Consider the following 25,809-nt stretch of genomic DNA (forward strand, 5'->3'; position numbering starts at 1 on the left):
AAATTACAGAGGTATAAGTTTGTTGAGTATTCCTGGTAAATTATATGGGAGGGTATTGATTGAGAGGGTGAAGGCATGTACAGAGCATCAGATCGGGGAAGAGCACTGTGGTTTCAGAAGTGGTAGAGGATGTGTGGATCAGGTGTTTGCTTTGAAGAATGTATGTGAGAAATACTTAGAAAAGCAAATGGATCTGTATGTAGCATTTATGGATCTGGAGAAGGCATATGATAGAGTTGATAGAGATGCTCTGTGGAAGGTATTAAGAATATATGGTGTGGGAGGAAAGTTGTTAGAAGCAGTGAAAAGTTTTTATCGAGGATGTAAGGCATGTGTACGTGTAGGAAGAGAGGAAAGTGATTGGTTCTCAGTGAATGTAGGTTTGCGGCAGGGGTGTGTGATGTCTCCATGGTTGTTTAATTTGTTTATGGATGGGGTTGTTAGGGAGGTAAATGCAAGAGTTTTGGAAAGAGGGGCAAGTATGAAGTCTGTTGGGGATGAGAGAGCTTGGGAAGTGAGTCAGTTGTTGTTCGCTGATGATACAGCGCTGGTGGCTGATTCATGTGAGAAACTGCAGAAGCTGGTGACTGAGTTTGGTAAAGTGTGTGGAAGAAGAAAGTTAAGAGTAAATGTGAACAAGAGCAAGGTTATTAGGTACAGTAGGGTTGAGGGTCAAGTCAATTGGGAGGTGAGTTTGAATGGAGAAAAACTGGAGGAAGTGAAGTGTTTTAGATATCTGGGAGGGGATCTGGCAGCGGATGGAACCATGGAAGCGGAAGTGGATCATAGGGTGGGGGAGGGGGCGAAAATTCTGGGGGCCTTGAAGAATGTGTGGAAGTCGAGAACATTATCTCGGAAAGCAAAAATGGGTATGTTTGAAGGAATAGTGGTTCCAACAATGTTGTATGGTTGCGAGGCGTGGGCTATGGATAGAGTTGTGCGCAGGAGGATGGATGTGCTGGAAATGAGATGTTTGAGGACAATGTGTGGTGTGAGGTGGTTTGATCGAGTGAGTAACGTAAGGGTAAGAGAGATGTGTGGAAATAAAAAGAGCGTGGTTGAGAGAGCAGAAGAGGGTGTTTTGAAGTGGTTTGGGCACATGGAGAGAATGAGTGAGGAAAGATTGACCAAGAGGATATATGTGTCGGAGGTGGAGGGAACGAGGAGAAGAGGGAGACCAAATTGGAGGTGGAAAGATGGAGTGAAAAAGATTTTGTGTGATCGGGGCCTGAACATGCAGGAGGGTGAAAGGAGGGCAAGGAATAGAGTGAATTGGAGTGATGTGGTATACCGGGGTTGACGTGCTGTCAGTGGATTGAATCAAGGCATGTGAAGCGTCTGGGGTAAACCATGGAAAGCTGTGTAGGTATGTATATTTGCGTGTGTGGACGTATGTATATACATGTGTATGGGGGGGGGGGTTGGGCCATTTCTTTCGTCTGTTTCCTTGCGCTACCTCGCAAACGCGGGAGACAGCAACAAAGTATAATAATAAAAAAAAATAATATAATAAAAAACTAAAGAGTTACAAACAAGAAACTATTCAAAGCATGATGCCTTACCAAATCGCTTTACTTCAACATAAAGTTCCAGTATGGCAGATTATCCAACATCATGCTCTTCATACTATTTTGAAATGTGGATGATCATTTCCATTAGTTCCATTTCAAGGTTCTACAAAATGTAGATAGACATTTCCTTGACCCTTAATCTGTTCCCAATATAACACGATGACTTAAAGCCTTCCACATCTATTCAAACACCAGCAGATGTTTGCATCCACTAATTTGTCATAAATGTTAACAAGTCTACTATCATTGCTGAAAAAACATCATGCACCTATGTCACCTACAAAATGTCAAAGAGAGTATGTGTATGTCATCTGTGGTTGGTTTAAAATAAATGAAACTTTTTGATGTATGTATTGATATCTTTTCATACAAATGGAATTATGTGTGTTTATTCCAAGGAAATAAAGTCCTGTCTCTGTAAATAACAGGTAAAAGTATAAACAAAACATGTATCATACGTAAAAGACATAATAAAAATTGTATGTATAGTGTGACATGACACCTTAATTAACTGTCATGTAATTAGGAGTATATGCAATGTAATAATACCTAAAGAAAAATATAATTGTCATGTATAGTACTTGCATAGATAATGAAAGGGGAATCCTTGTCACCAGCATAGGTCTTGCCCGTCAACTCAATAACCTTCCACACTAACATAAACGAGAGTATACTAAGTTTTCGAGTATCTAAAAAGTAAAATATAGACTTATACTGTAAATAAAAGAATTTTTCTAATTTTTCTAGCATATATGGAGATGAACCAGAGGCAACACTGCTATTTCAGGAATAAGTAAACTTTCTCTAATAAATCAAATACAATGGCTTACCTATGTGTATGTAAAAACTTGGATATTCTTTTTCTAATGGAGTTTTTTACTTTATCATATTCACATGTATCCCAGCTTCATAGTGAGACACTTTAATAGAACTATTAGCTATCTTTATACAGCAGAAGACATACAGCTCCATCTTACACGGGGCCAAAGGATCACATGTTAAACTTTCTATAAAGTATACACAGGACATGAGTCTATTATCATGTGCTGCTTTTTCTCCACTGCCATTGAATAAGTTGACATAACATGTCAAATGACTGCAATAAATCTTGCCAAAGGAATTACATCATTGGAACATTTCACGTTCCCCAGTAATAAAGCTTAGATCTTCAAACCTGAAAGCATTCCTAACAGTGAAGGTAATGTTCTTATACGTTGTTGCCTGCAAACTAAAATGGCATTCTTTAACTGAAGGCCTATATCTCTCCAATATTCCCTCCTTAGCAGCATTTCCTTTGATTTCATCTTTTATATCATACACATATAAGTAAGATTCCTTAATCAGTAGCAGAGTTGCAAAGATCAACTTCTCCCAATTTCTTTGGTCACCATATATCTTGCCACAATCATGATTTCATCCACAACTCAGACTCCTTATCAATGGTCACAACTCATCCATGAGAAGTTTGCATTAATTCTCTTTACATCCTTGTATTAACAGAAGCCTTTCCCAAAATTTTTTTGTGAAGATGAAACACAGCATTTATATTTGCCAAATTACAATGAAAATAAAATCAAAATAAACGGTGAACAGTAAATAAATGGTGAATATAATGTTTCAACTTTCTTTTTTATTTTCAGTTCCATATAAGCAACAAGTCAAACTGTTCATGCTCACAATCAAAAGCACTAACCATAGGATGTAAAAACAGTCAAAAAGGTAGATTTCTAAATACGACTAATTTCTATCACTAAGATATATTTTCCAATATACACAATACCCACATACCCACGCTACCAGTACAGATCTGCAATCCATTCTCAAAGTCTACACAAACTCAGAAAACTACTAATCATACTGCTTTTTCCCACTGTCCTACTTTATCATATAAATTTGTTGCCTCACTTAAGTGAGCTTCAGTGACTCATTTTTCCCACATACATTGCTTCCTACTACATTCCAAACAATTGGCAACTGATTCACTGTATGAGGTAGAAAATGGTAAAATGTTTCAGGAAATATCTCTTATATTGCTCAAGTGTTCAACTTGAGTATTAATGAATACGTATGGTGACCAAAGGGGTGTATGGAAGACTTGCATGCATCACCCTGCTTTCATTGTGGGAAACTGTAAAAACAGTGGAGAACCCTTTATAGTAATATTTCTGGCTCTAACTTAAACACTTGAGTGATCCCTTTGAAACCCCATAATATATAGTCTACTTACTCTACACAGTATCATACCCAAAATATAACATAACGAATTTCACCAGCATCTGCTGGCTGAGGGTAGAGGAATTTGTAATGAATTACATGAAAAGGAAGTTGCTGTTCAGGTATTTTGTCACTCACTTCTTTCAAAAACCAGCAGGCACCACTGCTTTTCTTTCAATTAAATTTCTCTGCATCAAAAGCTGATGTACACCTTTTCAAAGTAACTACTTTAGTGGGAACCTTGTGAGAAACATGTTTGGTGAACTTTAAATAATTGTTACTTTTTACAGCATGTCTAGAGTCATAGTAAGGTCTCATGTTGTTAGCACATGAAATCCTTGAAATTATGCCTTAAAATTATACGAACTACCGTTAAAATTTCCAAAATATCCTACCTTAATATAAAAAGTAATACATTTAATCTTCAAATGCATAAATTTTACATGTTACTCAACTCACAAAGCCTTCCTTAGATTCTGGAAAGCAGCTAAGCCACTGGTACTATCCCATATTCAAAGCAGTGATGCATGCAGAATCTTCCTTACAATTGGCTACCTACCATCTCCATGCCTTCAAGGGTTGATAATGGAACTGGAACGCTTGAAACATTTGCTGAAGGATCCTGCATGTTGGTTTGGCTATCATATAGTGAAGCAGTCACCATCTGCTTGTACTAAGAGATAAAAAGTCGTAAAGAGAATCAGAGTCGCTTTAGCAAGCATGCACAATGGAGAAATATAACGTGAGAAAGTGGGAAGAGAAAAAGGAACCTATCTTTTGGGTTTCTATTTATATGGGATCGATGAAAAGCAGTAAACCATCATATGAATTCCTAATCATCCCAAAACTGTCCTATTGTTATGATAAATAATATATGGGGAAAAAAAATTGTACAATTATTGGGATATTAGAGTATATGTAGAACAGTGTGGGGTCTAGTCAAGTGATCCAGACCAGCAAGCACAGAGGACTGACTGGAGCCACAAACTTGAATCACAAATTGGAGATAACACTTCTACGGCAGTGCTTGATTGGCAGCTAAAACAGGGTTCCCACATAAAACTGAAATCAAAAGTCCAGTACTTTTCTATGATCTCAATTCAAACTTTAAAATCCATTTCAATATCTAAAAGAAAATATTACAACTTTCAACCATCCCTTTAGCAGTTTGATCCTCTCTACTTCTTTTGTTTCATTTCTCCAACAATGGAGGCTTCACATACTTTTTAATTCACTTTCATTGCTCATCTTAACACTAAAGTGACTGACATGAAGGGCTAGAAAATATAATGTTATCATGCAAAAATTAAAAGATATATGTCAGCATTACAGTGCTTTAGATGAGGCGGAAAATGGTCAATCCCTAAATCTGATTTGTTTAAACTTATCAAGTATGATTTGTCATGAATCTTATCTTTACAGTATAGTTAAAATACATGAAATTAACATATACAGTATACATAATGCACAACTATTTCAAGAACGATATCTATCCTGAGCAAATTCGTTTCACAAACGTTTTATATAGTCACAGCATATTCGTCATCTAAAATGTCACTTGCAGTAAGAAAGCATAAACTCTAAGTAAGTTAAACTTTAAATTACCTGCAGATACTTTGCCCTTGTAAGGAAAGATAATAATTTTTTTTTCATGTCTGACCATACAGTCACTTTGTTCAATTTCGAGCTGCTATTGAAAAAAAAAATTTCCTATACAATGATCAAAGTCCTAAAAAAATCACCCACTGTTTGTACACAAAATTAAAACGTAAAGCATTACACAAAAGCATTTTGTGTTATCCAAAACATTTGTACACAAATCGTCTGACCAAACTCACTTCTCTTGAGGAGAATTTCAAGATATAACTACTTTCTCAAGACCAAAAGGATATCTGTAAAATCTAACCACTTCTCCAGACCTGAAAAACAAGAGTTACAATGTCATGACTTTCCACATATGTGGAAACCCTGTAACAACAACCACTACACAAAATATACTGATTCTGTTTGTCAAAAAAATAAGAAAAGTGGAAGAAGAAAACAGGGGATAAGGGGGAAAGAAAAGAGAAGAAAGAAGATTAAAACAAAGCACTAAAGAAAACGACAGATAATGATTATTTATATCTATTTATTTTGCTTTGTCGCTGTCTCCCGCGATAGTGAGGTAACGCAGGGAAACAGACGAAAGAATGGCCCAACCCACCCATATACACATGTATATACATACATGTCCACACATGCAAATATACATACCTATACATCTCAACACATACATATATATACACGCACAGACATATATACACATGTACATAATTCATAGTCTGCCTTTATTCATTCCCATCACCACCTCACCATACATGAAATAAAAAAACCCTCCCCTTATGTGTGCGAGGTAGTGCTAGGAAAAGACAACAAAGGCCACATTCGTTCACACTCAGTCTCTAGCTGTCATGTAATAATGCACTGAAACCACAGCTCCCTTTCCACATCCAGGCCCCACAGAACTTTCCATGGTTTACCTCAGACGCTTCAAATGCCCTGGTTCAATCCACTGACAGCACGTCGACCCCAGTATACCACATCGTTCCAATTCACTCTATTCCTTGCATGCCTTTCACCCTCCTGCGTGTTCAGGCCCCGATCACTCAAAATCCTTTTCACTCCATCTTTCCACCTCCAATCTGGTCTCCCACTTCTCCTCGTGCCCTCCTCCTCTGACACATATAGCCTCTTGGTCAATCTTTCCTCACTCATTCTCTCCATGTAACCACACCATTTCAAAACACCCTCTTCTGCTCTCTCAACCACACTCTTTTTGTTACCACACATCTCTCTTACCCTATTATTACTTACTCAATCAAACCACCTCACACCACATATTGTCCTCAAACATCTCATTTCCAGCACATCCACCCTCCTCCGCACAACTCTATCTATACCTCATGCCTCGCAACCATATAACACTGTTGGAACCACTATTCCTTCAAACATACCCATTTTTGCTTTCCGAGATAATGTTCTCGACTTCCACACATTCTTCAACGCTCCCAGAACTTTCGCCCCCTCCCCCACCCTATGATTCACTTCCGCTTCCAAGGTTCCATCCGCTACCAAATCCACTCCCAGGTATCTAAAACACTTCACTTCCTCCAGTTTTTCTCCATTTAAACTTACCTCCCAACTGACTTGTCCCTCAACCCTACTGTACCTAATAACCTTGCTCTTATTCACATTTACTCTCAGCTTTCTCCTTTCACACACTTTACCAAACTCAGTCACCAGCTTCTGCAGTTTCTCACATGAATCAGCTACCAGCGCTGTATCATCAGCGAGCAACAAATGACTCACTTCCCAAGCTCTCTCATCCACAACAGACTGCATACTTGCCCCTCTTTCCAAAACTCTTGCATTCACCTCCCTAACAACCCCATCCATAAACAAATTAAACAACCATGGAGACATCACACTTCCCTGCCGCAAACCTACATTCACTGAGAGCCAATCACTTTCCTCTCTTCCTACATGTACACATGCCTTACATCCTCGATAAAAACTTTTCACTGCTTCTAACAACTTGCCTCCCACACCATATATTCTTAATACCTTCCACAGAGCATCTCTATCAACTCTATCATATGCCTTGTCCAGATCCATAAATGCTACATTAAAGAAGGAATATTAAACAATGGATGAATGAAATGCAAATATTTTCTTCTCTGGGTATAATTGTCTATATCCCTGAAGTTGCTTTCATCATTTTTCATTGCCAACAGAGTAAATCATACGGGTCTTTAGAATTGTAAAACAAGTTTCAAGTCAAAGGTAGTGCGCACTGTCTAGTAATTATCAACATTTCACCAACTGGTTAACTCCTAAACTTACTCAAGAGATAAAATGAAATAAGTATCCAAAGGTATATTTTTGGAAAATTGATAGAAATCATTCTTGAAATGAAGTAGAGCTTAGTTTAATTATAATCAATTTGTATATTTTTACATTTTATTCTTTACTACATCAGCAATACAAAACATAATTACTTGACATTAAATAACAATAAAAATGCTACCATGCAAAACTGATTCACTCTCAACATCCCTCAGAAAAACATTCATTCAGACTTAAACTAGAGAGTAATTACTTATTATCTTGGGACAATCACTATTTCCTTTAATTAAACTATTTATGAATATTTTTCATACATATTCGCCATTTCCCACATCAGCAAGGCAGCATCAAGATAGACGTCATCCTTAGAGGGAAAAATCCTCACTTGGCCCCCTTCTCTGTTCCATTTTAAAGAAAAGTAAACAGGAGGGAAGGATTTCCAGCCCCAGCTCCCATCCCTCTTATTCACCTTTTGCAACACACAGGAAATACATGAGCAGTATTCTTTTTACCCTATCCCCTGGTGGAAATAAGGTTTGAGTAAAACTTTAGTCCTGAATGAAATAGTTTTAAGGTGGTCATTTATAATAAAGATTTTCTTGAAACTCATTATGGCAAATTAGTGAAAATAAAGATTGTCTAGTTACTCAGCATATTTATGAAATAATTAAAAGAAATACATGATGAATTCATTATACTTTCAAAATAATGAGAATGGTCTTCATAAACATTAGCTTGCATCTAGATAAACCATTGAATATGGATTCTTACTTTCTTGCTAACATCTCGCTTCCTAGTTCTGTGATTGTGGGAGAGTATGGATGGATTAATATGTTTTGTGAATTACCTCTCAATGAAGTGCTAATGTGTAGATAAAGGTAGCCTTCTTGTTTGATTACTAAGGTGAATTTTTGTATGACTTTGAGTTGGTGATGACCTCTGAATAATATGAAAATGAGTTTTTATGTAGCCTCATTAAGCATTATCTATATATGTGTAAATTTGGCAAGGCTTTATCACCGGGAGTACATTCACTCTCTTCAAACAACATATCATTTCAGGGAAGGTCTGCGTTTACAAGCTCCGGAAATTAGTGCAAGCTCAGGCTGTAGGGGGCTTTGGTTTGTAGGGCCCTTCACAAACGAACTGGGTAAAACCAGGAATGTTTCATAGAAATAGGGCCTAGGGTAATTATAAACACACACACACACAAATATATATGTATATATATATATATATATATATATATATATATATATATATATATATATATATATATATATATTATTTATTTTATTTATCATACTTTGTTGCTGTCTCCCGCGTTAGCGAGGTAGCGCAAGGAAACAGATGAAAGAATGGCCCAACCCACCCACATACACATGTATATACATACACGCCCACACACGCACATATACATACCTATACATTTCACTGTATACATACATATACACACACAGACAAATACATATACACACATGTACATATTCACACCCGCTGCCCTCATCCATTCCCGTCGCCACCCCGCCACAAACGAAACAGCATCCCCCTCCCCCAGCACGCGGAGAGGTAGAGCCAGGAAAAGACAACAAAGGCCACACTCGTCCACAATCAGTCTCTAGCTGTCATATGTAATGCACCGAAACCACAGCTCCCTTTCCACATCCAGGCCCCACAAAACATTCCATGGCCCACCCCACACACCCCACATGCCCCGGCCCAATCCACCGACAGCTCATCGACCCCGGTACGCCACATCGTTCCAACCCACACCATTCCCCGCACGCCCCCCACCCTCCTGCATGTTCAGGTCCCGATCACTCAAAATCCCTTTCACTCCATCCCCCCACCCCCAATAAATATATATATATATATATATATATATATATATACCTTCAGTTGCCACATTACTTACCTTCACATTTAAATCACCCATCACTAATACCAGGTCTTGTGCACCAAAACTTTTGACACAGTCTCTCAGCTGCTCCCAGAACACTTGCTTTATAATCTTTCTTCTTATAGCCAGGTGCATAAGCACCAAAAAAATCACCCATTTCTCATCATGCACTTTCAGTTTTACCCAAATCTATCTAGAAGTTACTTCCTCACACACTATCACATGCTCCCACAACTCTTGCTTCAGGAGTAGTGCTACTCCTTAGCTCTTGTTCTCTCACCAACCTCTTACTTCACTTCTAGGACATTCCCAAACCATTCTTCCTCTTTACCCTTGATCTTGGTTTTACTCAGAGCCAACACTTCAAGGTTTCCTTCCTCAAACATACTGCCTATTTCTCCTCTCTTCTCATCTTGGTTGCATTCACATGTATTTAGACTCCCCAATCTGAGCCTTCAAGAAAGATGAGCACTACCTGCCTGGCTCCTTTTTCTGTTTCCTCTTTTAGAAATTGAAATACAAGAGAAGGGGTTGGAGTCCCCCTTTAGTAGCCTTCTACGACATGCAGGGAATGTGGAGGTAACTTTTTTCTTACGTCAAGGATATATATATATATATATATATATATATATATATATATATTTTTTTTTTAAACTATTTGCCATTTCCCATGTCAGCGAGGTAGCGTTAAGAACAGAGGACTGGGCCTTTTTTGGAATATACTCACCTGGCCCCCTCTGTTCCTTCTTTTGGAAAATTAAAAAAAAAAAAAAAACGAGGGGAGGATTTCCAGCCCCCGCTCCCTCCCCTTTTAGTTGCCTTCTACGACACGCAGGGAATACGTGGGAAGTATTCTTAATCCCCTATCCCCAGAAATAATATATATATATATATATATATATATATTTTTTTTTTTTTATAATTTGTCGCTGTCTCCCGCGTTTGCGAGGTAGCGCAAGGTAACAGACGAAAGAAATGGCCCAACCCACCCCCATACACATGTATATACATACGCCCACACACGCAAATATACATACCTACACAGCTTTCCATGGTTTACCCCAGACGCTTCACATGCCTTGATTCAATCCACTGACAGCACGTCAACCCCGGTATACCACATCGCTCCAATTCACTCTATTCCTTGCCCTCCTTTCACCCTCCTGCATGTTCAGGCCCCGATCACACAAAATCTTTTTCACTCCATCTTTCCACCTCCAATTTGGTCTCCCTCTTCTCCTTGCTCCCTCCACCTCCGACACATATATCCTCTTGGTCAATCTTTCCTCACTCATCCTCTCCATGTGCCCAAACCACTTCAAAACACCCTCTTCTGCTCTCTCAACCACGCTCTTTTTATTTCCACACATCTCTCTTACCCTTACGTTACTCACTCGATCAAACCACCTCACACCACACATTGTCCTCAAACATCTCATTTCCAGCACATCCATCCTCCTGCGCACAACTCTATCCATAGTCCACGCCTCGCAACCATACAACATTGTTGGAACTACTATTCCTTCAAACATACCCATTTTTGCTTTCCGAGATAATGTTCTCGACTTCCACGCATTCTTCAAGGCCCCCAGAATTTTCGCCCCCTCCCCCACCCTATGATCCACTTCCGCTTCCATGGTTCCATCCGCTGCCAGATCCACTCCCAGATATCTAAAACACTTCACTTCCTCCAGTTTTTCTCCATTCAAACTCACCTCCCAATTGACTTGACCCTCAACCCTACTGTACCTAATAACCTTGCTCTTATTCACATTTACTCTTAACTTTCTTCTTCCACACACTTTACCAAACTCAGTCACCAGCTTCTGCAGTTTCTCACATGAATCAGCCACCAGCGCTGTATCATCAGCGAACAACAACTGACTCACTTCCCAAGCTCTCTCATCCCCAACAGACTTCATACTTGCCCCTCTTTCCAAAACTCTTGCATTTACCTCCCTAACAACCCCATCCATAAACAAATTAAACAACCATGGAGACATCACACACCCCTGCCGCAAACCTACATTCACTGAGAACCAATCACTTTCTTCCTAAACGTACACATGCCTTACATCCTCGATAAAAACTTTTCACTGCTTCTAACAACTTTCCTCCCACACCATATATTCTTAATACCTTCCACAGAGCATCTCTATCAACTCTATCATATGCCTTCTCCAGATCCATAAATGCTACATACAAATCCATTTGCTTTTCTAAGTATTTCTCACATACATTCTTCAAAGCAAACACCTGATCCACACATCCTCTACCACTTCTGAAACCACACTGCTCTTCCCCAATCTGATGCTCTGTACATGCCTTCACCCTCTCAATCAATACCCTCCCATATAATTTACCAGGAATACTCAACAAACTTATACCTCTGTAATTTGAGCACTCACTCTTATCCCCTTTGCCTTTGTACAATGGCACTATGCACGCATTCCGCCAATCCTCAGGCACCTCACCATGAGTCATACATACATTAAATAACCTTACCAACCAGTCAACAATACAGTCACCCCCTTTTTTAATAAATTCCACTGCAATACCATCCAAACCTGCTGCCTTGCCGGCTTTCATCTTCCGCAAAGCTTTCACTACCTCTTCTCTGTTTACCAAATCATTTTCCTTAACCCTCTCACTTTGCACACCACCTCGACCAAAACACCCTATATCTGCCACTCTATCATCAAACACATTCAACAAACCTTCAAAATACTCACTCCATCTCCTTCTCACATCACCACTACTTGTTATCACCTCCCCATTTGCGCCCTTCACTGAAGTTCCCATTTGCTCCCTTGTCTTACGCACTTTATTTACCTCCTTCCAGAACATCTTTTTATTCTCCCTAAAATTTAATGATACTCTCTCACCCCAACTCTCATTTGCCCTTTTTTTCACCTCTTGCACCTTTCTCTTGACCTCCTGTCTCTTTCTTTTATACATCTCCCACTCAATTGCATTTTTTCCCTGCAAAAATCGTCCAAATGCCTCTCTCTTCTCTTTCACTAATACTCTTACTTCTTCATCCCACCACTCACTACCCTTTCTAATCAACCCACCTCCCACTCTTCTCATGCCACAAGCATCTTTTGCGCAATCCATCACTGATTCCCTAAATACATCCCATTCCTCCCCCACTCCCCTTACTTCCATTGTTCTCACCTTTTTCCATTCTGTACTCAGTCTCTCCTGGTACTTCCTCACACAGGTCTCCTTCTCAAGCTCACTTACTCTCACCACCCTCTTCACCCCAACATTCACTCTTCTTTTCTGAAAACCCATACAAATCTTCACCTTAGCCTCCACAAGATAATGATCAGACATCCCTCCAGTTGCACCTCTCAGCACATTAACATCCAAAAGTCTCTCTTTCGCACGCCTGTCAATTAACACGTAATCCAATAACGCTCTCTGGCCATCTCTCCTACTTACATAAGTATACTTATGTATATCTCGCTTTTTAAACCAGGTATTCCCAATCATCAGTCCTTTTTCAGCACATAAATCTACAAGCTCTTCACCATTTCCATTTACAACACTGAACACCCCATGTATACCAATTATTCCCTCAACTGCCACATTACTCACCTTCGCATTCAAATCACCCATCACTATGACCCAGTCTCATGCATCAAAACCACTAACACACTCATTCAGCTGCTCCCAAAACACTTGCCTCTCTTGATCTTTCTTCTCATGCCCAGGTGCATATGCACCAATAATCACCCACCTCTCTTCATCAACTTTCAGTTTTACCCATATTAATCGAGAATTTACTTTCTTACACTCTATCACATACTCCCACAACTCCTGTTTCAGGAGTATTGCTACTCCTTCCCTTGCTCTTGTCCTCTCACTAACCCCTGACTTTACTCCCCAGACATTCCCAAACCACTCTTCCCCTTTACCCTTGAGCTTCGTTTCACTCAGAGCCAAAACATCCAGGTTCCTTTCCTCAAACATACTACCTATCTCTCCTTTTTTCACATCTTGGTTACATCCACACACATTTAGGCACCCCACTCTGAGCCTTCGAGGAGGATGAGCACTCCCCGCGTGACTCCTTCTTCTGTTTCCCATTTTAGAAAGTTAATACAAGGAGGGGAGGATTTCTGGCCCCCCGCTCCCGTCCCCTCTAGTCGCTTTCTACGACACGCGAGGAATACGTGGGAAGTATTCTTTCACCCCTATCCCCAGGGATAATATACATATATATATACATATACACATACACACACATACACACACATACGCACATATACACACACACACACATACATATATATACATATGAGAAATGTAAGAAACAATTTAGAAAACTGAAATCTATATATGGAAACAAAATGAAATTAGCACATAATCTATGGCATGGTCAGTGAACTTGTTCAGCAACTTTAGTATCTAAATGTAAAAATAATTGAAACTGTTAGCTCACTCTTGATAACATTTTCTAAAGAAAAAATATTATCAAACAATACAAAGTATCACACATCATACCAACTAATAAAAGATTATATATATATATATATATATATATATATATATATATATATATATATATATATATATATATTATAGATTATTAAAGATTATATATATATATATATTATATATATATATATATATATTAAGATTATATATATATATATATATATATATATATATATATATATATATATATATATATATATATATATATATATTTTTTTTTTTATACTTTGTCGCTGTCTCCCGCGTTTGCGAGGTAGCGCAAGGAAACAGACGAAAGAAATGGCCCAACCCACCCCCATACACATGTATATACATACGTCCACACACGCAAATATACATACCTACACAGCTTTCCATGGTTTACCCCAGACGCTTCACATGCCTTGATTCAATCCACTGACAGCACGTCAACCCCGGTATACCACATCGCTCCAATTCACTCTATTCCTTGCCCTCCTTTCACCCTCCTGCATGTTCAGGCCCCGATCACACAAAATCTTTTTCACTCCATCTTTCCACCTCCAATTTGGTCTCCCACTTCTCCTCGTTCCCTCCACCTCCGACACATATATCCTCTTGGTCAATCTTTCCTCACTCATTCTCTCGATGTGCCCAAACCATTTCAAAACACCCTCTTCTGCTCTCTCAACCACGCTCTTTTTATTTCCACACATCTCTCTTACCCTTATGTTACTTACTCGATCAAACCACCCCACACCACACATTGTCCTCAAACATCTCATTTCCAGCACATCCACCCTCCTGCGTACAACTCTATCCATAGCCCACGCCTCGCAACCATACAACATTGTTGGAACCACTATTCCTTCAAACATACCAATTTTTGCTTTCCAAGATAATGTTCTCGACTTCCACGCATTCTTCACAGCTCCCAGGATTTTCGCCCCCTCCCCCACCCTATGATCCACTTCCGCTTCCATGGTTCCATCTGCTGCCAGATCCACTCCCAGATATCTAAAATACTTTACTTCCTCCAGTTTTTCTCCATTCAAACTTACCTCCCAATTGACTTGACCCTCAACCCTACTGTACCTAATAACCTTGCTCTTATTCACATTTACTCTTAACTTTCTTCTTTCACACACTTTACCAAACTCAGTCACCAGCTTCTGCAGTTTCTCACATGAATCAGCCACCAGCGCTGTATCATCAGCGAACAACTGACTCACTTCCCAAGCTCTCTCATCCACAACAGACTTCATACTTGCCCCTCTTTCCAAAACTCATGCATTTCATTCACCTCCCTAACAACCCCATCCATAAACAAATTAAACAACCATGGAGACATCACACACCCCTGCCGCAAACCTACATTCACTGAGAACCAATCACTTTCCTCTCTTCCTACACGTACACATGCCTTACATCCTCGATAAAAACTTTTCACTGCTTCTAACAACTTGCCTCCCACACCATATATTCTTAATACCTTCCACAGAGCATCTTTGTCAACTCTATCATATGCCTTCTCTAGATCCATAAATGCTACATACAAATCCATTTGCTTTTCTAAGTATTTCTCACATACATTCTTCAAAGCAAACACCTGATCCACACATCCTCTACCACTTCTGAAACCACACTGCTCTTCCCCAATCTGATGCTCTGTACATGCCCTCACCCTCTCAATCAATACCCTCCCATATAATTTACCAGGAATACTCAACAAACTTATACCTCTGAAATTTGAGCACTCACTCTTATCCCCTTTGCCTTTGTCCAATTGCACTATGCATGAATTCCGCCAATCCTTAGGCACCTCGCCATGAGTCATACATACATTAAATAACCTTACCAACCAGTCCACAATACAGTCACCCCCTTTTTTAATAAATTCCACTGCAATACCATCCAAACCTGCTGCCTTGCTGGCTTTCATCTTCCGCAAAGCTTTTACTACCTCTTCTCTGTTTACCAAATCATTTTCCCTAACCCTCTCACTTTGCACACCAACTCGACCTAAACACCCTATATCTGCCACTCTATCATCAAACACATTCAACAAACCTTCAAAATACTCACTCCATCTCCTTCTCACATCATCACTACTTGTTATCACCTCCCCATTTGCACCCTTCACTGAAGTTCCCATTTGCTCCCTTGTTTTACGCACTTTATTTACCTCCTTCCAGAACATCTTTTTATTCTCCCTAAAATTTAATGATACTCTCTCACCCCAACTCTCATTTGCCCTCTTTTTCACCTCTTGCACCTTTCTCTTGACCTCCTGTCTCTTTCTTTTATACATCTCCCACTCAATTGCATTTTTTCCCTGCAAAAATCGTCCAAATGCCTCTCTCTTCTCATTCACTAATAATCTTACTACTTCATCCCACCACTCACTACCCTTTCTAATCAACCCACCTCCCACTCTTCTCATGCCACAAGCATCTTTTGCACAATCCATCACTGATTCCCTAAATACATCCCATTCCTCCCCCACTCCCCTTACTTCCAATGTTCTCACCTTTTTCCATTCTGTACTCAGTCTCTCCTGGTACTTCCTCACTCAAGTCTCCTTCCCAAGCTCACTTACTCTCACCACCCTCTTCACTCCAACATTCACTCTTCTTTTCTGAAAACCCATACAAATCTTCACCTTAGCCTCCACAAGATAATGATCAGACATCCCTCCAGTTGCACCTCTCACCACATTAACATCCAAATGTCTCTCTTTCCCGCGCCTGTCAATTAACACGTAATCCAATAACGCTCTCTGGCCATCTCTCCTACTTACATACATATACTTATGTATATCTTGCTTTTTAAACCAGGTATTCCCAATCACCAGTCCTTTTTCAGCACGTAAATCTACAAGCTCTTCACCATTTCCATTTACAACACTGAACACCCCATGTATACCAATTATTCCCTCAACCTGCCACATTACTCACCTTTGCATTCAAATCACTCATCACTATAACCCAGTCTCATGCATCAAAACCACTAACACACTCATTCAGTTGCTCCCAAAACACTTGCCTCTCATGATCTTTCTTCTCATGCCCAGGTGCATATGCACTTTCAGTTTTACCCATATTAATCGAGAATTTACTTTCTTACATTCTATCACATACTCCCACAACTCCTGTTTCAGGAGTACTGCTACTCCTTCCCCTGCTCTTGTCCTCTCACTAACCCCTGACTTTACTCCCAACACATTCCCAAACCACTCTTTCCCTTTATATATATATATATATATATATATATATATATATATATATATATATATATATATATATACATATATATATATTTTTTTCCCTGTGGATAGGGGAGAAAGAATACTTCCCACGTATTCCCGCGTGTCGTAGAAGGCGACTAAAAGGGGAGGGAGTGGGGGGCTGGAAATCCTCCCCTCTCGTTTCTTTTTAATTTTCCAAAAGAAGGCCAAAAGAAGGAACAGAGAATTGGGCCAGGTGAGGGTATTCCCTCAAAGGCCCAGTCCTCTGTTCTTAACGCTACCTCGCTAATGCGGGAAATGGCGAATAGTTTGAAAGAAAGAAAAGAAATATATATATATATATATTTCCATACTATTCGCCATTTCCCGTGTTAGCGAGGTAGCCTTAAGAACTGAGGACTGCGCCTTTGAGGGAATATCTTCACCTGGTCCCCTTCTCTGTTCCTTCTGTTGGAAAAAAAAAAAAAAAAGGAAACGATAAATGTATGGGAAGTGAGTCAGTTGCTGTTCGCTGATGATACAGCGCTGGTGGCTGATTCATGTGAGAAATTGCAGAAGCTGGTAACTGAGTTTGGTAAAGTGTGTGAAAGAAAAAAGTTAAGAGTAAATGTGAATAAGAGCAAGGTTATTAGGTACAGTAGGGTTGAGGATCAAGTCAATTGGGAGGTAAGTTTGAATGGAGAAAAACTGGAGGAAGTAAAGTGTTTTAGATATCTGGGAGTGGATCTGGCAGCGGATGGAACCATGGAAGTGGAAGTAAAGCATAGGATGGGGGAGGGGGCGAAAGTTCTGGGAGCCTTGAAGAATGTTTGGAAGTCGAGAACATTATCTCGGAAAGCAAAAATGGGTATGTTTGAAAGAATAGTGGTTGCCACAATGTTGTATGGCTGCGAGGCGTGGGCTATGGATGGAGTTGTGCACAGGAGGGTGGATGTGCTGGAAATGAGATGTTTGAGGACAATATGTGGTGTGAGGTGGTTTGAACAATTAAGTAATGTAAGGGTAAGAGAGATGTGTGGAAATAACAAGAGTGTGGCTGAGAGAGCAGAAGAGGGTGTTTTGAAATGGTTTGGTCACATGGAGAGGATGAGTGAGGAAAGATTGACCAAGAGGATATATGTGTCAGAGGTGGAGGGAACGAGGAGAAGTGGGAGACCAAATTGGAGGTGGAAAGATGGAGTGAAAAAGATTTTGAGTGATCGGGGCCTGAAAATGCAGAAGGGTGAAAGGCGTGCAAGGAATAGAGTGAATTGGAACGATGTGGTATATCGGGGTCGACGTGCTGTCAATGGATTGAATCAGGGCATGTGAAGCGTCTGGGGTAAACCATGGAAAGTTCTATGGGGCCTGGATGTGGAAAGGGAGCTGTGGTTTCGGTGCATTATTACATGACAGCTAGTGACTGAGTGTGAACGAATGGGGCCTTTGTTGTCTTTTCCTAGCGCTACATCGCACACATGACGGGGGAGGGGGTTGTTATTTCATGTGTGGCGAGGTGGCGGTGGGAATGAATAAAGGCAGACTATGAATTATGTACATGTGTATATATGTATATGTCTGTTTGTGTATATATATCTATACTTATACTTATATATCTATACTATACTTATATATCTATATTACATTGTTGGAACCACTATTCCTTCAAACATACCCATTTTTGACTTACGAGATAATGTTCTAGACTTCCACACATCCTTCAATGTTCCCAGAATTATCGCCCACTCCCCCACCCTATGATTCACTTCCACTTCCATGGTTCCATCCGCTGCCAAATCCACTCCCATATATCTAAAACACTTGACTTCCTCCAGTTTTTCTCCATTCAAACTTACCTCCCAATTAACTTGACCCTCAACCCTTCTGTACCTAATAACCTTACTCTTATTCACATTTACTCTCAGCTTTCTTCTCTCACACACTTTACCAAACTCAGTCACCAGCTTCTGCAGCTTCTCACCCAAATCAGCCACCAGCGCTGTATCATCAGCGAACAACAACTGACTCACTTCCCAAGCTCTTTCATCGACAATAGACTGCATAATTGCCCCTTTTAAAAACTCTTGTATTCACCTCCCTAACAACCCTATCCATAAACAAATTAAACAACCATGGAGACATCACACACCCCTGCCACGAACCTACATTCACTGAGAACCAATCACTTTCCTTTCTGCCTACACGTACACATGCCTTACATCCGCGATAAAAACTTTTCACTGATTTTAACAACTTGCCTCCCACACCATATATTCTTAATACCTTCCACAAAGCATCTCTATCAACTCTATCATATACCTTCTCTAGATCCATAAATGCTACATACAAATCCATTTGCTTTTCTAAGTATTTCTCACATACATTCTTCAAAGCAAAACACCTGATCCACACATCCTCTACCACTTCTGAAACTACACTGCTCTTCCCCATTCTATTGCTCTGTACATGCCTTCACCCTCTCAATCAACACCCTCCCATATAATCAACCAGGAATACTCAACAAACTTATACCTCTGTAATTTGAGCACTCACTTTTATCCCCTTTGCCTTTGTACAATGGCATTATGCAAGCATTCCGCCAATCCTCAAGCATCTCACCATGAGTCATAAATACATTAAATAACCTTACCAACCAGTCAACAATACAGTCACCCCCTATCCACTGCAATACTATCCAAACCCGTTGCCTTGCCGGCTTTCATCTTCCGCAAAGCTTTTACTACCTCTTCTCTGTTTACCAAATCATTTTCTCTAACCATCTCACTTTGCACACCACCTCGACCAAAACACCCTATATCTACCACTCTATTATCAAACACATTCAACAAACCTTCAAAATACTCACTCCATCTCCTTCTCACATCACCACTACTTGTTATCACCACCCCATTAGCCCCCTTCACTGAAGTTCCCATTTGTTCCCTTGTCTTACGCACTTTATTTACTTCCTTCCAAAACATCTTTTTATTCTCCCTAAAATTTAATGATACTCTCTCACCCCATCTCTCATTTGTCCTCTTTTTCATCTCTTGCACCTTTCTCTTGACCTCCTGCCTCTTTCTTTTATACATCTCCCACTCATTTGGATTATTTCCCTGCAAAAATCGTCCAAATTCCTCTCTCTTCTCTTTCACTAATAATCTTACTTCTTCATCCCACCACTCACTACCCTTTCTAATCTGTCCACCTACCACTCTTCTCATGCCACAAGCATCTTTTGCGCAATCCATCACTGCTTTCCTAAATACATCCCATTCCTCCCCCACTCCCCTTACCTCCTTTGTTCTCACCTTTTTCCATTCTGTACTCAGTCTCTCCTGGAACTTCCTCACATAAGTCTCCTTCCCAAGCTCACTTACTCTCACCACTCTTTTCACCCCAACATTCTCTCTTCTTTTCTGAAAACCTCTACAAATCTTCACCTTCGCCTCCACAAGATAATGATCAGACATCCCTCCAGTTGCACCTCTCAGCACATTAACATCCAAAAGTCTCTCTTTTGCATGCCTATGAATTAACACGTAATTCAATAATGCTCTCTGGTCATCTCTCCTACTTACATACGTATACATATGTATATCTCTCTTTTTAAACCAGGTAGTCCCAATCACCAGTCCTTTTTCAGCACATACATGTATAAGCTCTTCACCATTTCTATTTACAACACTGAACACCCCATATACACCAATTATTCCCTCAACTGCCACATTACTCACCTTTGCATTCAAATCACCCATCACTATAACCCGGTCTTGTGCATCAAAACTACTAACACACTCACTCAGCTGCTCCCAAAACACTTGTCTCTCATGATCTTTCTTCTCATTCCCAGGTGAAGACACACCAATAATCACCCATCTCTCTCCATCAACTTTCAGTTTTACCCATATCAATCTAGAGTTTACTTTCTTACACTCTATCACATACTCCCACCACTCCTGTTTCAGGAGTAGTGCTACTCCTTCCCTTGCTCTTGTCCTCTCACTAACCCCTGACTTTACTTCCAAGACATTCCCAAACCACTCTTCCCCTTTACCCTTGAGCTTCATTTCACTCAGAGCCAAAACATCCAGGTTTCTTTCCTCAAACATACTACCTATCTATATATATACATTCATTGTATTATTTCATTATACTTTGTCGCTGTCTCCCGCATTAGCGAGGGAGCATGAGGAAACAGAAAAAAGAATTGCCCAATCCACCAACACACACATGTATATACATACATGTCCACACATGCACATATACATACCTATACATCTCAATGTATACATATATATACACACACAGACATATAAATATACACAAATGTACATAATTCATAGTCTGCCCTTATTCATTCCCGTCGCCACCCCGCCACACATGAAATGAAAACCTTCTCCCGCATGTGTGCGAGGTAGCACTAAGAAAAGACAACGAAGGCCACATTCATTCACACTCAGTCTCTAGATGTCAGGTAATAATGCACCAAAACCACAGCTCCCTTTCCACATCCAGGCCTCACAGAACTTTCCATGGTTTACCCCAGATGCTTCACATGCCCTGGTTCAATCCATTGACAGCACGTCGACCCCAGTATACCACATCATTCCAATCCACTCTATTCCTTGCATGCCTTTCATCCTCCTGCATGTTCAGGCCCCGATCACTCAAAATCTTTTTCACTCCATCTTTCCACCTCTAATTTGGTCTCCCACTTCTTGTTTCCTCCACCTCTGACACATATATCCTCTTTGTCAATCTTTCCTCACTCATTCTTTCTCTGTGACCAAACCATTTCAAAACACCTTCTTCTGCTCTCTCAACCACATTCTTTTTATTACCACACATCTCTCTTATCCTTTCATTACTTACTCGGTCAAACCACCTCACATCACATATTGTCCTCAAACATCTCATTTTCAACACATCCACCCTCCTCGGCACAACTCTATCTATAGCCCACGCCTCGCAACTATATAACATCGTCGGAACCACAATTCCTTCAAACATACCCATTTTTGCTTTCCAAATAAGACCAAAAGAATAATTATTAGATACAGTAGGGTTGAGGGACAAGTCAATTGGGAGGTAAGTTTGCATGGAGAAAAACTGGAGGAAGTGAATTGTTTTAGATATCTGGGAGTGGATTTGGAAGGGGATGGAACCATGGAAGCTGAAGTGAGTCAGTGAGTCATAGCTTTAAGTGAGTCATAGGGCGGTGAGGGGGCGAACGTTCTGGGAGCGTTGAAAAATGTGTGGAAGGCGAGAACATTATCGCGGAAAGCAAAAATGGGTAAATATATATATATATATATATATATATATATATATATATATATATATATATATATATATATATATATATATTATCCCTGGGGATAGGGGAGAAAGAATACTTCCCACGTATTCCCTGCGTGTCGTAGAAGGCGACTAAAAGGGGAGGGAGCGGGGGGCTGGAAATCCTCCCCTCTCACTTTTTTTTTTAATTTTCCAAAAGAGGGAACAGAGAAGGGGCCCAGGTGAGGATATTCCCTCAAGGGCCCAGTCCTCTGTTCTCAATGCTACCTCGCTAATGCGGGAAATGGCGAATAGTATGAAAGAAAAGAAAAGAATATATATATATATTTCTTCTCTTTCATACTATTCGCCATTTCCCGCATCAGCAAGGTAGCGTTAAGAACAGAGGACTGGGCCTCTGAGGGAACATCCTCACCTGGCCCCCTTCTCTGTTCCTCTTTTTGGAAAATTAAAAAAAGAACAAGAGGGGAGGATTTCCAGCCCTCCGCTCCCTCCCCTTTTAGTCGCCTTCTACGACACGCAGGGAATACGTGGGAAGTATTCTTTCTCCCCTATCCCCAGGGATTATATATATATATATATATATATATATATATATATATATATATATATATATATATATATATATATATTATTTTTTTTTTTTTTTTTTTTTTATACTTTGTCGCTGTCTCCCGCGTTTGCGAGGTAGCGCAAGGAAACAGACGAAAGAAATGGCCCAACCCCCCCCACACACATGTACATACACACGTCCACACACGGAAATATACATACCTACACAGCTTTCCATGGTTTACCCCGGATGCTTCACATGCCTTGATTCAATCCACTGACAGCACGTCAACCCCTGTATACCACATCGCTCCAATTCACTCTATTCCTTGCCCTCCTTTCACCCTCCTGCATGTTCAGGCCCCGATCACACAAAATCCTTTTCACTCCATCTTTCCACCTCCAATTTGGTCTCCCTCTTCTCCTCGTTCCCTCCACCTCCGACACATATATCCTCTTGGTCAATCTTTCCTCACTCATTCTCTCCATGTGCCCAAACCATTTCAAAACACCCTCTTCTGCTCTCTCAACCACGCTCTTTTTATTTCCACACATCTCTCTTACCCTTACGTTACTTACTCGATCAAACCACCTCACACCACACATTGTCCTCAAACATCTCATTTCCAGCACATCCATCCTCCTGCGCACAACTCTATCCATAGCCCACGCCTCGCAACCATACAACATTGTTGGAACTACTATTCCTTCAAACATACCCATTTTTGCTTTCCGGGATAATGTTCTCGACTTCCACACATTTTTCAAGGCTCCCAAAATTTTCGCCCCCTCCCCCACCCTATGATCCACTTCCGCTTCCATGGTTCCATCCGCTGACAGATCCACTCCCAGATATCTAAAACACTTCACTTCCTCCAGTTTTTCACCATTCAAACTCACCTCCCAATTGACTTGACCCTCAACCCTACTGTACCTAATAACCTTGCTCTTATTATCATTTACTCTTAACTTTCTTCTTCCACACACTTTACCAAACTCCGTCACCAGCTTCTGCAGTTTCTCACATGAATCCGCCACCAGCGCTGTATCATCAGCGAACAACAACTGACTCACTTCCCAAGCTCTCTCATCCCCAACAGACTTCATACTTGCCCCTCTTTCCAAGACTCTTGCATTTACCTCCCTAACAACCCCATCCATAAACAAATTAAACAACCATGGAGACATCACACACCCCTGCCGCAAACCTACATTCACTGAGAACCAATCATTTTCCTCTCTTCCTACACATACACATGCCTTACATCCTCGATAAAAACTTTTCACTGCTTCTAACAACTTGCCTCCCACACCATACATTCTTAATACCTTCCACAGAGCATCTCTATCAACTCTATCCTATGCCTTCTCCAGATCCATAAATGCTACATGCAAATCCATTTGCATTTCTAAGCATTTCTCACATATATTCTTCAAAGGAAACACATGATCCACACATCCTCTACCACTTCTGAAACCACACTGCTCTTCCCCAATCTGATGCTCTGTACATGCCCTCACCCTCTCAATCAATACCCTCTCATATAATTTACCAGGAATACTCAACAAACTTATACCTCTGAAATTTGAGCACTCACTCTTATCCCCTTTGCCTTTGTACAATGGCACTATGCACGCATTCCGCCAATCCTCAGGCACCTCACCATGAGTCATACATACATTAAATAACCTTACCAACCAGTCAATAATACAGTCACCCCTTTTTTAATAAATTCCACTGCAATACCATCCAAACCTGCTGCCTTGCCGGCTTTCATCTTTCGCAAAGCTTTTACTACCTCTTCTCTGTTTACCAAATCATTTTCCCTAACCCTCTCACTTTGCACACCACCTCGACCAAAACACCCTATATCTGCCACTCTATCATCAAACACATTCAACAAACCTTCAAAATACTCACTCCATCTCTTTCTCACATCACCACTACTTGTTATCACCTCCCCATTTGTGCCCTTCACTGAAGTTCCCATTTGCTCCCTTGTCTTACGCACTTTATTTACCTCCTTCCAGAACATCTTTTTATTCTCCCTAAAATTTAATGATACTCTCTCACCCCATCTCTCATTTGCCCTCTTTTTCACCTCTTGCACCTTTCTCTTGACCTCCTGTCTCTTTCTTTTATACATCTCCCACTCAATTGCATTTTTTCCTTGCAAAAATCGTCTAAATGCCTCACTCTTCTCTTTCACTAATAATCTTACTTCTTCATCCCACCACTCACTACCCTTTCTAATCAACCCACCTCCCACTCTTCTCATGCCACAAGCATCTTTTGCGCAATCCATCACTGATTCCCTAAATACATCCCATTCCTCCCCCACTCCCCTTACTTCCATTGTTCTCACCTTTTTCCATTCTGTACTCAGTCTCTCCTGGTACTTCCTCACACAAGTCACCTTCCCAAGCTCACTTACTCTCACCACCCTCTTCACCCCAACATTCACTCTTCTTTTCTGAAAACCTCTACAAATCTTCACCTTAGCCTCCACAAGATAATGATCAGACATCCCTCCAGTTGCACCTCTCACAACATTAACATCCAAAAGTCTCTCTTTCGCGCGCCTGTCAATTAACACGTAATCCAATAACGCTCTCTGGCCATCTCTCCTACTTACATACGTATACTTATGTATATCTCGATTTTTAAACCAGGTATTCCCAATCACCAGTCCTTT

The 25,809-nt window shown here is 40.3% G+C and overlaps 1 protein-coding gene across 1 annotated transcript in view; it reads right to left on the reverse strand.

Moving 5' to 3' along the window:
- Nucleotides 1–25,809, reverse strand: part of LOC139751349 (uncharacterized) — a 200,281-nt gene that overhangs the window by 44,542 nt on the left and 129,930 nt on the right. Inside the window, exon 2 of the mRNA XM_071666705.1 lies at nucleotides 4,345–4,458. The gene's annotated coding sequence lies outside the window, so the exon portion shown is untranslated. The remainder of the gene's footprint in view (nucleotides 1–4,344; nucleotides 4,459–25,809) is intronic.

This window comes from Panulirus ornatus, chromosome 11, assembly GCF_036320965.1.
Source record: "Panulirus ornatus isolate Po-2019 chromosome 11, ASM3632096v1, whole genome shotgun sequence".
NCBI classification, from domain to species: Eukaryota; Metazoa; Arthropoda; class Malacostraca; order Decapoda; family Palinuridae; genus Panulirus; species Panulirus ornatus.